Consider the following 12,605-nt stretch of genomic DNA (forward strand, 5'->3'; position numbering starts at 1 on the left):
CTGCCCCCTCCTCCCATCTCATGTGGTCGCCTGGGTTAGTTAGTGGGGACAGAAATAAGGTAGTTATTTAAGTTTCAGGACAGCTGTATCCATTGGTTATATTTTGTGTGTTCATTTGTTTGTTTTGCAGGGAGTGATTTAGGATCTCCAAGCTAACCATTGACTTTGCTGGTTATCAGTGAGAAGCCTTTCACAACGAATTTCAGGTCCATGCCATGTTGGCATTCAGTTTCAGGCTTAGACTGTGCCTGGTTTGGGGCCCCTCTGGGATCTGACAGTGTTTCATTTGTCTGTGTTTTTTGGCTTAGTGAAAGTTTTCAGATAGGTCTTAACTTTGCTCATTTGTTCGGGGAGAATCTTCAGGTCACAGTGAGGAATAAGGATATTGGACCAAGAGTCGTCTGTTGGTTGAGAATTTCTGGAAAATATCAAAATTGTTATTATATTTGACTGAGGAGGATATTTTATTTTTATTTTATTTCTAAAGTACATCTTGCTCTTAGGAAGCTGCCTCTTTGATTCTGGAGAAGGACAGTTCTCATTCAACAAACATTTATTCATTTGGTTCCAACTAAATGCTATAGTAGAGCAGAGTGCAAAGAGGAACTTGTTCAAGTTGCCCACAGATTTTGGCAAGGCTTCCCTCAGGTGGACTTTGACAAATGAGTAGGAGCTCCCCAGATAGAGATGGGATTCTATCTCTATAGCAGAGTCACAGGGCAATGACAATGAAGGATTTGATGGGGACAGTGACAGTTCCTTAGTAATTAGAGCTTGGGGTCCAGCCAGGTAGTAGGACAAGAGATAGGCATTGAGGTTGGGATGACAGATTAGGATAAGATTTTGTATGTTGAGTAAGGAGTTCAGATTTCATACCTCAAGCCCTGGGCATTCATCTGAAATTTGTAGTCAAGGTGGTGATATGGGAAGAGGGTAGATATTTTTTCACTCTTCTTGGCTACCCAGCATTTAAACCTGCTTCTTGTGTTGGAGAATACAACACCTTCCAATGCAGGGTCTGCCCCCACCATAGAAGCTGAATGTTCTGTATGCTGTTTGCTGATCACACTTGCATTTAAGGAATGGTCACATGACCTGGGCTTTGCCAGTCAGCTTTGAATAGTGACATGAAAAGTAGGGACCTCAAGCAAAATCCATTTCTGGAGATAGAGCCATCGGTTTCTAGAGGCAGGAAGGGGCAAGCAGCACAGGATCAGAGCCAAGCGTCCGCGGATGAGGGTGGTGCTGGACGGTGAGGTTCCTGCCCAGCAGCAGCGATGACCTCCCTCTCTCTGCAGGCTGAAGTCTCTTGGGCATTGTTGTGGATGCATAGCCTACAAGGCTGGATGTCTAGCCATCCAAGAGATCCCGTGAGACATGCAGTGTCCTTTTTAATTATCAGTTAGATGCACCCGTTTAAAGTTTACAGTTCATTGAATTTTGATAAATGCGTTCAGCTTTGTAACCACTACCACAAGATAAAGAACATTTCAATCCTGCCAAATCTCTTGTACCCCTTTGCTGTCAGTTCCCTCTCCCTGTCAACGTCTAATCTGACTGTTTGTCTCTGGAGTATTGCCTTTTCCAAAACGCTGTATAAATTGACCGTGCCATATGAGGCATTTGTGTCTGACTTTTTTTCACTTAACATAATGCTTTTGAAATTCACACATGTTGTTTGTATCAGTAATTTATTCCTTTTTATTGTTAATAGTATTCAATTATATGATTTTACCACCGTTTGTTTATCCATTCACCAGTTCATGGATACTTGGTATCTTTCCAGTTTGAGGCTATTGTGTATAAAGCTGCTATAACATTCATGTTCAAGTCTTTCTGTGGACGTATGTTTTTATTTCTCTCGGTTAAATGCCTAGGAATGAGATCATTGTGTCATATGGTAAGGATATGTTAAACTTTATAAGAAACTGCCAAATTGTTTTCCGAACTGGTTGCACCATTTTGGATTCCCACCATAAGGGTTCCAGTTACTCTGCATTCTTGGAAGTATTTGGTATTGTCTGCCAATTAATTTTAGCCATTTTAGTAAAGGTGTAGTGGTATTTTGTGGGAACACAGAGCCTGGGCTCCCTCTAAGCCTACACCACGTAGCTGCCTGCATGACCCAGACACAAGTTAAAGGTAAACAACCCTCCTGGGAGGGGAAAGAATGTGTGGATGGTATTGTGAACCATAATCCACTCAGAGCCGTAAACTTCGTAACTGTGTACATAGTGCTAACATCACCAGATCTCATATGTGCATGCCACAGGATCCTAGCAGAAATGGTTCTTATATCCTATGGAATGTCCTTGTTCTGAAAACTTTATATCACCCCTCATTTTCCTACCTCTTTGCAGAGTGATACCTTCATTCTCCAGACTGCCACCATTAGAGACACTCTCCTGTTCATAAGTCCAAATAAAACTTATGTCTGACACAATGCCAGGTGTGTTCTTTGGTCTCATGGCTGCCCCAACTCGTGCCCTTCAGGAATTGGGTTGAAACCTTTGGAGTGCCAGCCAGCAATAGCAGACATGAACCCATGGAAAGGAGACGAGGTGGAGGAAATCCCAGGTTGGCCTATAATATCCATGTGGGGAGGGGCTGCCCTCCTGGCCGAGTGGGGACTGCTGAGAGAGTTCAGGAATGCCTATGCTCCAGCGGGTATACTGGCTGTGCTACAGCAGGTAGTAGAACAACTGCACTTAAATGAGAAGGGAGACCACCAAATCGTGGTGGCTTTAGCATGGCCCCTGTTAGGAGCCTTGCAGATCGCTACTAAGGCATAACGAGTGACAAAGGCTTCTATGTGCCACTTAAAAGAAGAGTTGAATTTATAAAGGGATATGTGCCTAACGCAGGCAGAAATGAAGGATTCTTTAACTGATTGCCTGCACCAAGTTGATGATCAGTTAGAAATCCTTGCTTGCAGATGTGCTTGAGCTAGGGGCTGTAGACTGCCTCAAGTCCAGGTCCAGAGGATATTAACTAATCCTGGATGGAACCCCAAGGCCTGGGATCCTATGGAATCTTCCTCAGATGAGAAAGAGGCAGGAATGAAAGATAATGTGCTACATATTATCTTTTTATGGATCACTGGTGTCAATCTGAGTCCCCTCTTGGGGCAACCTGTGTCATGAGCTGCACAGGCTATAGCAGACTTAGGGGAATTGGAAAGGCTGTGGAGAAAGGGGGCTGGGGTCCAGGCAGCAGGGAAAGCATCCCAAGGACATGATGGTCCTAACTGAGTGTCACGCAAACAAATGTGGGTAGATCTTATTGCCACAGACACCGAGCTAGAAACCATAGATAGTCAGCCCAACGCAGTTTTAGTGAGACTTTGGAGCAAGCTCCCTAAGGACAAGAAATTTACAAAACTCTCCCCTCAGAATCCTGAAGGAAAAAGGAAAATTTGTTGGTACCCTACTAATCAACAACAACAAAAAAATGGTAGGCAGGTGTAATAGTCAGCCAAAGGGGTGCTGAAACAAAATACCAGAAATTGGTTGGTTTATATAAAGAGTATTTATTTGGAGTAATTGCTTACAGATACCAGGCCATAAAGCATAAGTTACTTCCCTCAGCAAAGTCAATTTTCATGTGTTGGAGCAAGATGGCTGCCAACGTCTGTGAGGGTTCAGGCTTCCTGGGTTCCTCTCTTCCCAGGGCTTGCTTCTTTCCAGGCTTAGGGTTCCTCTCTTTCCGGGGCTCCAGCTTAAGGCTTCAGCATCAAACTCCAACATCAAAAACCCCTAACTCTGTCCTTTGCCATGCCTTTTATCTGTGAGTCCCCACTCACCAAAGGGTGGGGACTCAATGCCCTACTGGCACAAAAGGTTTACTTAATTACTTAATCAAGTAAACCTATGAATCCAATATAATCTAATATGCCCAGAGGAAAAGATCAGTTTACAAACATAATTCAATATTGCTTTTTGGAATTCATCAATAACATCAAACTGCTACGGCATGGGAGCTGAATGAATTTTAATTCATGGCAAAGTAGTGTGAGTCCATGGACCAATGCTGGCTATAGATGGCTATGGGGAACAGCAATTTATGCCAGGCAACAAAACTTAGTTTTACAAGTAGGACAATTACCTCCCCAATGGTATATGGTGTATATTTACCCTATACCTGGATTTATTTCAGGAACTGACATTCTCCAGAATGCCACATTACAGACTACCATAGGAGAATTTTGCCTCTGATGCAGAATGATAAAGGTGGTGCTTAGGGGACAAACTACATGGTCCTGGGTGAAGTTGCCCTCAACCCAAAGAACTGTAGTGACCAAACAGTACCAACTCCTTGGGAACCAAAGATCGGGAACCCTCACAGATGTCGGCAGCCATCTTGCTCAAACACGTGAAAATAGACTTTGGTGAGGGAAGTAACTTATGCTTTATGGTCTGGTATCTGTAAGCTGCTACCCCAAATAAATACCCTTTATAAAAACCAACCAATTTCTGGTATTTTGCATCGGCACCCCTTTGGCTGACTAATACACATTGTTTGCCATCTTATTTTAAGAGTTCTTAGAATATCCTGTTTAGTCTTTTATCAGACATTTGTTTTGCAGATATTTAGGAAATGTAATTTATTATTTATCTATTTCATATTTCATTTTTTTTTTGGTATGTCCCATCTAATAAGTCTTTGCTTAATCTAAGATGACAAGGATTTTATCCAATGTTTTCTTCTAAAAGTGTTATAGTTTTAGGTCTTACAATATGTCTATGATCCTTTTTTATTGAGATTTATTTATTTCTATCCCCTTCCCCTTGTTGTTTTGTGCTCACTGTCTACTTGTGTACTCATCTTCTTTTTAGGAGACACTGGGAACTGAACCCAGGACCTCCCATGTGGGAGGGAGGCACCCAATACCTTGAACCACCTCTACTCCCTCATTGATCCATTTTGAGTTAATTTTTGTACATGGAGCAAAGTAAGGATCAAGATTCATATTTTTTGTATGGATATGTATGTGGATTTTTGATGGATTATTTTAGCATTATTGTTGAAAAGACTATTTTTTCACAATTGAATTACCATGACACCCTTGTAAAAAATCAATTGACTTTAGGGGAAGCAGATGTGGCTCAAGTGGTTGAGTGCCTGCCTCCCACATGGGAGGTCCTGGGTTCAGTTCCCAGTGCCTCCTGAAACAAACAAACAAACAAAAAAAGAACAAGCAAGACAAATGAAAAAAACAAACTCAAGGAAGCTGATGTGGCTTAGTGGTTGAGCACTGACTTCCCATATATGAGGACCCAGGGTCAATCTCTGGCCCCCAGTACCTAAAAAAAATCAATTGGCTATATATGTAAGAGTCTATATTTGGACTATTTATTCTGTTACAATGACCATGAAACTATGTAGTCTGAGTCCTCTGTTCTTTTTCTAAAACTGTTTTGTCTATTCTAGGTTATTTGCATTTCTATATAAATTTTAGAATCAATTTGTCAGTTTATACAAAAAGCTGCTGAGATTTTCAATGAGATTGCATTGAATCTATAGATCAATTTGGTGAGGAATATCATCTCAATTATATTAACTTTTCTGTTCCATGAACAGATTTCTCTCCCCATTTATTTAGGTCTCTTTATTCCTTCAGCAATGTTTTGTAGTCTTCAACATACATGTATTGCACTTATTTTTTATGTATTTATTCCTAAGTATTTCAAGTTTTATAAAGCTCTTGTAAATTTCATTTCACAATTTGTTGCTAGCATATACAATTAATTTTTGTACATTGACTTTGTATCCTGTACCCTTGATAAACACATCTATTGATTCTTGTAGCTCTTTTTTGAGATTTTCTATGTAGATGATCATGTCATCTGTGAATAAAGACAGTCATATTTCCTCCTTTCTAATCCATATCATTATTATTTCTTTTTCTTACCTTATTGCTCCAGCTAAGACCTCCACTTGAAAGCTGATGAATAAAAGTAGTGACAGCAGACATCACTGCCATGTTCCTAATTTTAGAGGGAAAATATTTAGTGTATCATCAAGTATGATATTTACCATAGATTTTTCAGATGTGTCCTTTACTGGTTTTGGCCATCCTTGTTTTTCATTTTTTTTATTATTATTTAATTTATTTCTTTTTAAATTTTTTGTCATGAATGGATGTTGAGTGGTGTCAAATCTTTTTTCCTGCATCTATCATGATCATTACGTGATTTTTCCTCTTTGCTTTGGATTGTAATATGGATACATTTCTTTGGCTCCACTTGGTCATATGTATTATTCTTTATATTTCTAGATTCAATTTGCAATATTTTGTTGAGGATTTTTGTATTTTATTTTCTTGTAATATCTTTGTCTGGTTTTGGTATCAGGGTATGTTGGCCTCATAAAATGAACAGGAAGAATTTGTGTAGATTTGATATTATTTGTTCCTTAAATTTTGGTAGAATTCATCAGTGAGATAATCTGGGCATGGAATTTTCTTTGTGGAAAGTTTTGAAATTAGTAATTCAATGTCTTTAATAGACATGGGTTATTCAGTTACCTGTATCTTGAGCAGGCTTTGGTAGTTCATGTCTTTCAAAAAAATCATTCATTTAATCTAAGTTTTTCAAATTTATTGGCCTAAATTTTTTCCTAATTTTTCCATATTATCATTTTAATACTGGTAAGATCTGTAGTAATTTTTCCTCTTTTATTTCTGGCACTGGTGATATATATCTTCTTTTTTCTTGATCAGTCTGGCTAAGGTTTATATATTTTTAAATAACTAGCTTTTGGTCTCATTAATTTTTTTCTATTTTATTATTGTCTTTTCTTATATTTATAATTTCCTTCTTTCTGCTTATTTAGGTTTAACCTGTCATTCTTTTCCTAGTTTTTAAAAAGTTTAGATAATTGATTTGAGACCTTTCTTCTTTTCTTATATTAGTATTTAATGCTATGAATTTCCCTCTAAGTATCTTTTTTTTTTTTTTTGCTGCATTCTGCAAATTTTACTATTCTGTGTTTTCTTTCCATTTTGTTCCAGATATTTACTATAATATCCTTGTGATTTTTTTTTTTTTTTTGCCCAATGCTTATTTAGAAGTGTCTTGTTTAGTTTCCAAATCTTTGGGTATTTTTCAGGTATCTTTCTTTTACTGATTTAATTGAATTCCAATATGATCAGATGTGTGATTTCAATCCTATTAAATGTTTTGAGATTTGCTTTATGGCCCAAAATATGATCTATCCTGATGAATGCCCCTTGTGTGCTTGAGAAATGGTTATTATGCTGCTTTTGATAGAGTTTTCTGTTAACATTAATTAGGTCGAGTTGGTTAATGGTGTTGTTCAGACCATCTTTATTCTTGATTTTTTCCTACTTGTTCTATCAAATATTGAGAGAGGAGTGTTGAAGTCTCTAACTGTAGTTGTAAATTATCTGTTTTTCTTTTTAATTCTATTATTTGTCCCTTATGTATTTTGAAGCCTCCATTAATAGGTGCGAAGACATTTAGGATTTTATGTCACCTTGATCCACTGACCCCTTTATCCATATGTAAAGCTATTCTTTGTCTTTGGGAGTATTCTTTGTTCTGAAGTTTACTTTGATATTAATGTAGCCTCTATAGTGTTCTTTCTTTTTAAAAAATTGATTTAAGACTTGTAACAGGCACTTGCAGTTTGTTGACATTTTCTAAAAAATCAAGTTGTAAACTTTTATTATAAATTAAATATGTTTTTAAAAATCTCAACTTGACCAGTTATGAAACTATTTTAAAACATTTAAAGGTGTATTGAGAAAAACCAGGCTTTGGAAAAAATACATTGGTCATTACCCAAAAGAGATGCCTTTAAGTAAAAATAATAATAATAATAAAAACCCATGCTGCATAGATAATGCAGACTGCTCTAGTTGGCTGGTCATTGGACGAAAAGCAAGCATTTAAGGTCTTCAGCTCCAATATTTTGCTCACTTCTTATTGCTGGAATTTCATACTCATTGTTTCTTGTTGGGTGATTAATCTTGATGATGGTGAGATAAGTAGGCATTTACTCAGCCTTGTCCTGCCTAGTTTCTGGAGCGGAGGAATTCTCAGCTGGTGGATCAGCTGCTTTCATTCTTTGCCACCTTGCAGGGTTTTCTGGGCATCTGCATGGTAATTGAAGTTATGGTGGCTGCTGACCTTGGGTCTCCTCTCCTTGATTTTCTATATCCTCTTCATTGCTCTCTTCTCTAGGCTGCCTTTGGCCATGAGGTCCCCTGCAGAATTGTGCTTTATATCCCTGATACATAGTCTGTCTCACTGGTCTACCTTGTTCTTCTGCACCCTGGTTGTCAGTACTCTAGATCATTTCTCCCTGCATGGGAAAGTTGGAACACTGTGACTGACACCCATTGGATCTCTGTATATAGTAAGGGGAAAACTGGTGCCTGTTGGGCCTGGCCTTTGGGAGCACTCTCCCATCCCCCACTCTCACTATTCTGGTAATTCTGCTGGTAACTGAGGGTAATGTCTATACTGGTTACAGTCCACTGCATATTTATTGCCTTGCACTGGAAATCCACCAAAACCTGTAACATTTACTGCCTCCATACCCTTTTCTCCTTCAGCTACATCATACCCCACAGTCTCTCCATCTCCTAGAATACAATGGTACTTCCAGAGGCCAGTGAGTGTGTTTTCCCTCATCATAGGAAATCCATGTTGGTGTGCTTTTTCTGGCTTATTGGGTTTGTCAGCCCCATGCTAGTTTTGCAAAGGTCCTTATGTAACAAGATGAATATAATTATATTCAGCAAAATTCCTTTCAGCAAGCAGACTGTTTAAGTTCAGAAGAATTTTCTTGACAAACCTTGTTGGAGTAAAGATGAGACCTCAAGGGACCTCATTGGGAAGGAACATATCTGAGTGAAAAAGTAGAAGATAAGTGTATGGACCGTACAGGAGACCAAGGATCTGGAGCCAAAGAGATGCTGGAACATAGTTTGCTTTGTAATGAGGCTTTTCTTGATTCCTCCTCATGACCTCCCATATCATAAATAGAGTTACCAACCTCACACCAGGTTTGGAGTGAGTGGCTTTAAAAACAAAAAAGAAAAAAACTAATGAAGGGGCTGGGCTATGAATACACACACATGGGCAACCAAGGCAGATGAGGGAATGTGGAATCAGTGAAATGAAGTAAACTGCAGAAACACCTAGAGAGAGGGGGCCTTTTGACTATCTTAAACCGTGGCACTGGGGTTTGGGCCAAGGTTAACCAGATGCATGGCCACCCTGATGGAAACCTAAAGAAAGGGAGAATATTAGAGAGGATTTTTTAAAACTTGAAAGTATAAGTAATGTCTGAATGATGTGTAATATTGTGAAACCCGAAGTGTATAGACATTTTTAGACTTACTCTCAAATCCAAGTTTACAGCATTGTTATAAATGGATTTTTATAGTGCTGGGTGTTCGCTTGATCTATTCACCATTATCAATTTGGGATGTCATTTAAATGTGTTCAGTGGAAAAATCTCTATTTCAGTTTTTAAAAATTTTGTTTTTCTTTGAAAGTTCAGTTTTATGAATATGGCAATATGGCTTGATATAAAGTATGGGTATAAAATTTATTTAATAAGAATGTATGTAGTTTATAGCTTCCCTTAAAATTTACTGTGGAGGTTGACGCTGGCAGCCTGGGGCAGTAGAAGGCACTTTGTCATTAGAATGACTGCTGGTATCTCAGCTCAAAAACAGTTGTTAAACATGTGACTGGGAACACTGCTCATCTGCTGATGCAGAACAAGGGCCAGCATCTTGCCCTGATGAAGACCAGAGAAATGCTAGGATTGTTTGTCTTTCTTCTTTGTCATCATTAGCCCCAGTGTCTTTTGGAATCTCAGGGGCCACTTTCCACATGCAGAGACTGGGGTGACAAGACTCTTGTTTTGAAGAAATCTCACACCATTTCTTAAGGTTTCATTTCCTTAGCTTTTCCATGAAGCCTGTGCTAGTCTCTTTAATACTGTTTCATCCAACGTATTTCCTGTCCCTGAACTTGTAGCTCTTTTTCTTTTTTCAATGGAATCGATAATCTTTTTTTTGTTGTTGCTTTTCACTTAAAAATACTGTCAAACCTACAGAATGGTTATAAAAATAATATAAAGCCCACACAGAGAACTCGTAACATACCCCTACCCCCACCCTAGATGTCCAGATCTATCCAGTTTTAACATTTTGCCATGTTTTTCTTCTTTCTTTCTTTTTCTTTTCCTTTCTTTCTCTCTCTCTTTCTTTCTCTCTCTCTCTCTTTCTTTCTTTTTCTTTCTTTCTTTCTCCTTCCTTCCTTCCTTCAAAATGTATTTTTAAAAAAATGTATTTCCCCCTTCTCCCCCCCCTCCCCCACCCTGCTGTTTTTTGCTGCTTGTGTCCATTCACTGTGTGATCTTCTGTATCTATTTCTCCTTTAGTTTTCTCTTCTCATTTTTTTCTCCTCTAGGATTCACTGGGATTCAATCCTGGCAACCTCTGAAGTGGAGAGTATTTCCCTGTCACCTGCACCACCTCAGTTCCTGGTTTCTGCTGTGCTTCACCTCGACTCTCTCCTTCATCTCTCTTTTGTTGCGTCATCATCTTGCTGTGTGATTCACTTGCACGGGCACTCGGCTTGCTGCATGGGCACTCGGCTCACCGTGCGGGCACTGGCTCACCACACAGGCATGCTTTCTCTTTTTCTTTTTTTACCAGGAGGTGCCAGGGATCGAACCTGGGTCCTCCCATATGGTAGGCAGAAGCCCTATCAGTTGAGCCACATCTGCTTCTCCTTCCTTCCTTCCTTCCTTCCTTCCTTCCTTCCTTCCTTCCTTCCTTCCTTCCTTCCTTCCTTCCTTCCTCCCTCCCTTCTTCCCTCCCTCCCTCCCTTCTTCCCTCCCTTCCTCCCTTCCTCCCACCTTCCCTTCCTGCCTCTCTCCCCCCTTTCCCCTCAATTCATTTTCTGAAAACGTGAGTGTAAGTTGTACACATCATGCTCCTTGAACACTTAATATTGCCATGTACATTTCCTAAGAATGATATTCACTTATATAACCCCCTTAAGTGCAGTTAAATTCAAGAAAGTTAACACTGATAGAAAGCTTATAGATTATATTCAAATTTTATATGTCCCAATAATGTCTCTTTGAGCCTTTACTTCCCTCTTGCTAGATCCTATATTGCATTTAATTGTCATTTTCTCTTTAGTTGCTTGTTCTTTCTTTTTTTTAACTTGCGGGAACATATACAATATAAACTTTCCCATCTCAACCACTCCCAAGCATACCATGGAATTAATCACATTCACAATATTCTCATTACCTTCCATTACTAAAACTTTCCCGTCTACCCAAACAGAAATGCTTTATCCATATGCATTAGTTCCTCACTCCCCTGGCAACCTGTACTCTAATTTTTGTGTCTATGAGCTTGCATATTCTCTATTTTTTTCTTTGTAGTTACCATGGGGTTTACATTTAACATCCTAAATCTATAACACTCTTGTTTGCTTTGATACTATCTTAACTTCAATAATATATACAAACTGTTTTCTTATACCCTTCCTGTTCTTGCTGGTTGTTCAAAGCTTCTGTGAGGGTTGGTGCACTGAAACTTCTCACTGTCTGCGCCCGAAGGCCCTAAAATCTATAATCTTTTAGCATAATATGTAATTTATCAAATATTTTGTTTATTTTCTGTCTCCTTTCTGTAGAATGTAAACTCCATGAGGGTGATCTACTTGCCTTTTAGTTCTGGGCAATTAGTATCCTTTGCAGTGTATATTATATTGGCCTTTTGGCAATTTACCAGTGAGCTTTTACCTACATAGTGTCCTCCTGCCATTAACTATCAGGGATAATAAAAATTATTATTATTCACCTCATCAAGGTCATTCCCATTGGAAATCCAGTTCTGTGGAAACCTTTTCAATAAAACTTTAGCTTTGATGTTGCATGTTATTGTTGATTTTGAATTTTCGTGAAAGAGTTGAAAGTGCAAAAGTGCAGTGTGTACGATTTGTCAACCACATTGGCAAAACCAGACAATTCTTAAAATAGAGCTTGTTTGGCTAGTGGAGTCACTTTTAAAAAAATAAATTTCAGCTACATAATTTAACATTTAAATTTTAGCTTAAAAGTAATTCATGTGCTTATTAACGCCAGAGTAGCCCTGTTTCAGAATAACTCTCTGTGGGGGACATTTAAGAGGACATCCAGTAACTCCTCACAGCCTGGTGACTTGCCAAACATTTCCTTAAAAACAGGAAGAGAATAGCCACCTTGTGGCTCATTCTGATCCTGCTTGGAGACTGGACTTTGATGATTTTAGACTTTTTTTTTTTTACCTCACCTAATTTATACTTCAATGGATGATTTGATCTGAAAGGAGTCTATCATGTCCAGGAAAAGTCAAGGACTAAGATAGGCAGTTTTGTGGTTTATCTCCTTTTCATCTGGTGATGGATGTACTCAGGAGGTTTTATAATAATGTGAGTTATTATGAATGTCATGGTTTTGTTAATGTGATTCACTCATCCATTCAGACCTCTCCTCTTCCCTTTCTCATTCCATCATCTTTGAGTCTTGTTCACTTTAGGCATTGTGCTAGATGGTGGAAA

This window comes from Dasypus novemcinctus, chromosome 3, assembly GCF_030445035.2.
Source record: "Dasypus novemcinctus isolate mDasNov1 chromosome 3, mDasNov1.1.hap2, whole genome shotgun sequence".
In the NCBI taxonomy this organism is placed as follows: Eukaryota; Metazoa; Chordata; class Mammalia; order Cingulata; family Dasypodidae; genus Dasypus; species Dasypus novemcinctus.